General features: G+C 35.3%; 1 protein-coding gene across 2 annotated transcripts in view; it reads left to right on the top strand.

The window, feature by feature from the left end:
* Positions 1-360: 360 nt before the first annotated feature.
* Positions 361-6,000, top strand: part of LOC148940266 (dolichyl-diphosphooligosaccharide--protein glycosyltransferase subunit DAD1-like) — a 39,943-nt gene continuing 34,303 nt past the window's right edge. The window contains exon 1 of one of the 2 annotated variants that reach the window (XM_089106341.1): positions 361-453. The gene's annotated coding sequence lies outside the window, so the exon portion shown is untranslated. Of the gene's footprint in view, positions 519-6,000 lie in introns of both variants that reach the window. The other variant, XM_089106340.1, reaches the window with a different exon arrangement.

The raw sequence follows: 6,000 nt of genomic DNA, 5'->3' as shown, positions 1-6,000 counted from the left end.
AAGCACCCTGCCCCTTGCTAGTCTAGATATTTAGCTGAGATGTCCCATGAAGGCCTTTTTATGCAGAACCCAGGTTATACTGTACCAACTGAAACAAACTGACCTATATTTATCAAATTAGGCCTAGCCATAAAAATTGGCCTACTAGTCTTAGATTCTGCTGAAACTAGGAAGAATCACTTCAACGAATATTGTTTACTCTGGATTGTTTATCAATAGAAAAAAAGACATTGTATAAAATTTTCTAAACAAGACTAAACTTTAGCCAGTGGTCAACTCCTTTGGTATTAATGCTGATCGCACATCATACGTTAACAGAACAGCTCTGAAGAAATCAGAAGAATTTCTCGAAGAAATTGAGCTTGAGCGAAGAAATTGAGACGGCAAACCATTATACTAGAAGATACAGAATAAATTGAAAATAATCTGGCCTGCCTGATTCTTCGAATATTGGTGTCTTTTTTATCTATTTTATTTGACAATTTAGTGATTTTTTGAGTCCCAAATTAGCACTTTAGGTAAATATCTACCAAATGATATTATTGAGTTAGGAATAAATTGAAAACACCATTCAATGCCTTTTTTTATGCTGATTACGAATATAATAGGCCTAAGGGGATACCACCAGATGGCTAATTGACAATAGTACAGTCTATATATAAAGAAAAAAACCTTAGCCAAGCATTATATATAGAAAAAAATGTCTAGCCAACTAGGTGGCTAATAAGAAAGACCCTGTATATATATACACTCTTTCATTTAGCCAACTGGTTGGCTATTAGATCTCACCTATATATACATTGAAGCCTTAATTAGCCAACTAGTCAGCTAATATTAGAGTTCTATATACAATATAAAAATAGCTAACTAGTTGGCTATTAATGTCCAATGTATACATAAACTTTAGTTTAAAATAGCCAACTAGTCAGCTATAAATACAGTTTCTAATAGCCTACATATGAAAAATTAGCTAACTTGTTGGCGAATACGATCCCATTTATATATAGGAAAAAATGTCTAGCAAAGTAGTCGTCTAATAAGAATGACCGTGTATATATATACAATCTTTAAATTAGCCAACTGGTTGGCTATTAGACCTCACCTATATATACATTGCAGCCTTAGTTAGCCAACTAGTCAGCTAATATTAGAGTTCTGTATACAACATAAGATTTAGCTAACTAGTTGGCTATTAATGTCCAATATATACATAAAATTTAGTTTAAAATAACCAACTAGTCAGCTATCAATACAGTTTCTAATAGCCTACAAATGTAAAATTAGCTAACTAGTTGGCTATCAATAAGGTTTCTAATATATATTAGAGCCTAGAAATAGCAAACTAGTTTGCTTGTAAAGTCTCGGCTATATACACATTTAGATTAGCCAACCAGTTGGCTATTAGATCTTATTTACCATGAAGACCTAACGTAAGAGAAAGAAACTTTGCCAATAATACATTCTCTTTTCAGAGCATGTGTTTACGCTACAAGCTGAATGGAAGAATGCCATGATAATATTTGCCGCGTTACTCCCAAACATGCTCTTGTTTGCAAGAAATTCAAGATATTGCTTGTTCTTGTTTTGTTTCAGTAAAAATTGCATTATCTCTTTTTATTAAATTTTCCCAAACAAATTTTTAGTGCAACATATCTCAGCGTGATGGATTTGAATATAAATTATTGCTGAATTCATTCATTCAATTACTGAAAAGGGCTTATCAATAGAGATAAAAGATAATACCTTATCAATCGAGATAATCCTGACCGGCTCTTTTCTAACCCTATTTTGACCCATTTACACTAAATAAATGCCATTAAACACCATTCAAAGGGCCCCCCCCCCTCCTTAAAAAATTACGTCTTTCGCGTTACTGCTAATACTAATATGGGTCTAAGGGTCGTTTCGGTATATACGTATAAATAACTCCTAATAACAATAGTTCGATATTTTATATTTTTGTGCATTAATATTCTGTTTTTTGATAGCCAACTGGTTGGCTATATCAAGGACATGTATACATAAAACGGTTTGATATTAGCCAAGTAGTCTAAATATCATCCAGAGATTATGAACAAAAAGTAATATATTCCACACCCCCCTTCCTTTCCCGGCCCATCATAGTGATTATTTGAAAAGAAAACTACGTTTTCTAAAGAGTTAAAGAGGCTGAGTCACAAGTTCGAACCGTAAAACGTACAGGGATTAGAAGGTACAGTTGAGGGGCTACCGCCCCCCAAATCTCCTGCTTTTGCAGCCTTCAAATAAAAAAAAAATTCTACACTGAAAGTAAGGAGCGACATTAAACTTAAAACGAACAGAAATTATTCCGTATATGAAAGGGGTTGTGCACTCCTCAACGCCTCGCTCTTTACGCTAAAGTTTGACTTTCTCAAAACTCTTTTTTTAAACAATAAAAACTTTAGAGTAAAGAGCGAGGTGTTGAGGAGGGCACAGCCCCTTTCATATACGGAATAATTTCTGTTCGTTTTAAGTTTTAATGTCACTCCTTACTTTCAGTTTAAATTTTTTTTTATTTAAAGGTTGCAAAAGCGGGGGCTTTGGGGGGCCCCCCAACTGTACCTTCTAATCGCTGTACGTTTTAAGGTTCGAACTTGTGACTCAGCCTCTTTAACTCTTTAGAAAACGTAGTTTTTTTTTCAAATAATTTCTGCACGTTTTTGTACAATTTATTACTTATTATTGCTTGACTAACTGTTAGATGATTGTGTATTATTCTTTTCTTTCTCGACAGGGGGTTTTAAGGGTCGACCTTGTAACTCAGCCTCTTTAACTCTTTAGAAAACGCAATTTTTTTCAAATAACTTAAAAAAGAAACTGAGTTTCTTTTTTAAACTTTAAATTCAGTACATAAAAAATTTCCTCTGACAGGGAATCGAACCCGGGTCTTCCGCCTGACAGTAAGGATTATCGACTGCTATACTAAAGAGTCACAATTGTGATTATATTTTTAGTATGTGGAATCTATTTTTGACGCAAGTGAACCCCCACAAAACTTGATATTTGGTTTTTGGAAAACAGAGAAGGAGTGATCAGATTGAGCTGAAATTTCGAGGATAAGCTCCCAGGCCCCAGAAAAGCTTATTTTCTAAATTTCAGCCCGATCAGACAACGTTAAAGGGGGGCTGTGGTGGGAAAAATTAACATGGGCACTTATAGGAAAACGAGGTTTTTTGTAAATGTAAATTCAGGGGATAATCTTTTCGGTCTGAAAATATCAAAAGGCCCTAACAGGTTGAATTCTGCTTCGAATGAGTCCTAATTCACCCGGATCAGTTGCCAACTGTGGCCTGTAGGTGTGGCTAAAAAAAAATGAACTTTAAGTGGCTATATTTGTATTTTGGAAAACAGGGAAGGAATAATCGGATTGAGCTGAAATTTCGAGACCAAGCTCCCGGGCCCTAGTAAAGCTTAACCTCTAAATTTAAGCCCAATTGGACAACGTTAAAGGGGGGCTGTGGTCGGAGGGTCGAAACTTCCGGCCCACTTTTACCCATGAAGAGAAAAGTCGGAGGGGGGGGTGAAATTTTGCACGTTTCTTAGTTTGAGCTTGGGCTACAAAATGCGATTACCGCTGTCTCTCTGCGACCGCTAGGACCGGAAATCGCTTAACATTGTGGTGGATCGCCTCTTTATAGAGGCACGAGTGTGACTCCTTGAAAAGATGGAAAGAGAAAATTCACATTAATTGGTACTTCAAATCAATACCGCCTCACCCTAGCCGCTCAAGAAGTGAAGCTGGATTAATACTAAGAAAATACACCTAACTTTGATAGAAATTTAATACTTCAGAAATGAATTTAGGCTATATATTCGCACATTAGGGGGGTCGGCATGCAAAATTTTATAGCCAAAATTTTTCTTTTATTATTCTTTAAGACTTGTTTTCTGAATTCATCAGTTCTCACTCTTCCCCCCCCCCTAATTTGTAATTACATAGACAAAATTATATATCTTTCATATATTCTATCACTACTCTCTGTCTTTTCTCATGCCAACCTAAAAGAAACCATTTTACAGTGCGTCAATGGATGGACAATTTGAGTGGTCGGAGTATGTCATACAAGTACCATAATTTGTACTCTGCTAAAATAATTACATTTTTGTTATCCAATTATTCTGATATTATGATTTAACAATTGTTTTCTGACTTCACACTGTCTAAATACTCCCCTCCCCCTAAAATGTAATTATTTTAGCAGATCGCAAATTTTAGTACTTGTATGACATACTGCGACCACACAAATTGTCCATCCTTTGACGCACTGTCAACCAGTTTCTTTCAATAGTTTCTTTTAGCTTGGCATGAGAAAAGACAGAGATTAGTGATAGAATAGATGAAAAATATGTACTTTTGGCTATATATTTGCAAATTGGGGGGGGGGAGTATTTATACAGTGTTAAGTCAGAAAACAATTCTTAAAACAAAATATCAGAATAATTTTGGCTAGCAAATTTTGCATGCAGACCCGCTGTAATTTAACCCCACCCCCCTAATTTGCAATTATATAGACTAAATTAATTCTAAAGTATTAAATTGTTATCATAGTTGGGTGTTTCTCTATTTAGGTGTAACCATATTTTTAGTTATATAATATATTAAACATTTGTGATTTTCACTATATATTTTTTCAAATGAGGGGGCCGGGGGGAAGGGGTATTCAGAACGTGTGAAGTTAGAAAAAAATTCTAACATCAACATATAAGAGTAAACATGTTTAAACAATTTTGTATGCGGACCCGCGGGATTTTTCCCCCACCCCCCGCAGGTGCACATATATATCCCAAACTTATTTCTAAAGTACATTTTTATCTTGCTTAGATATTCTTTCTTAGGATTAATCTAACTTCACTTCACGAGCGGTTGGGGTAAGGTAGGGTTGATTTGAAGTGGCGGTTAATTTAGATTTTCTCTTTCCTATCATTTCACTATGATGGGCCGGGAAGAGAAGGGGGGTGTGGAATATATTACTTTTCGTTCATGATCTCTAGATGATGTTTAGACTACTTGGCTAATATCAAACTGTTTTAGCATACGTATGCTCAATATGGCCAACCATTTGGGTATCAAAAAAACAGTATAAGTATACCCGAAAATATAACCCGGCGAACAAGGGCTAATGTGTTGATACTATGTCGCTAACTACAAGACCAGGGCAAACATCGTATTATTTTAAAGTCAGCCATTAACGCAATTTTTTTAAGTAGGGGGGGGGCAATGATACTTGTGTTTACTGGTAAAGATTTATTTTACAGGGGTACAATTAGGACTAGAAAAGATCCCGAAAGGATTAACAAATAATGTAATTATATTAACAGAACATAAATTATGGTTATTGTATGACATATTCCGACAGTTTAAATCGTTCATCCATTTACAACTTATCATATAGTGTCTTTTGATTCTTTCTTTTAGCTTGGCCTTAGAAATGATAGAGAGAAATGATAGATATTATGAAACTTATACACTGTTGTATTTATATTTTAAACGGAGGGGTGGGGGGGGGGGGTATTTAGAAATGGTGAAGTAGAAAAACGATTCTTAAATCATAATATCAGAACAAGTCTGCATGCTGGCCCGGTGTATTTTACACCCACCTCCCGCCTGTGCAAATATATGTTCCAAAATTTATTTCTAAAGCACTACATTTGTATTATGCTCATGTTAATTTTTTTAGAATTGATCTAACGTCCCTTCTTGAGGGGTTCGGGTGAGGCAGGTCAGATCTCAAGTGCTGATTAATTTAGATTTTCCATTTCCTATAATTTCACTATGACGGGTTAGGACGTGAAGGGGGGTGTGGAATACTTTAATTTTTGTTCATGATATCTAAAAGAAGTTTAAGCTAAATTGCTAATATCTAGCCATCGTAGCATACGGATGCTCAATATAGCCAACCATTTGGGTATCAAAAAAACAGTATAAGTATACACGAAAATATAAAACGGCGAACCAGTTGGCTGCTGAGTTGAGAGTAT

The sequence above is a fragment of the Artemia sp. Qi Xiang Cuo genome, chromosome 20 (assembly GCF_049724085.1).
Source record: "Artemia sp. Qi Xiang Cuo chromosome 20, ASM4972408v1, whole genome shotgun sequence".
In the NCBI taxonomy this organism is placed as follows: domain Eukaryota; kingdom Metazoa; phylum Arthropoda; class Branchiopoda; order Anostraca; family Artemiidae; genus Artemia; species Artemia sp. Qi Xiang Cuo.
This window is presented reverse-complemented; position numbering and strand designations above follow the sequence as displayed.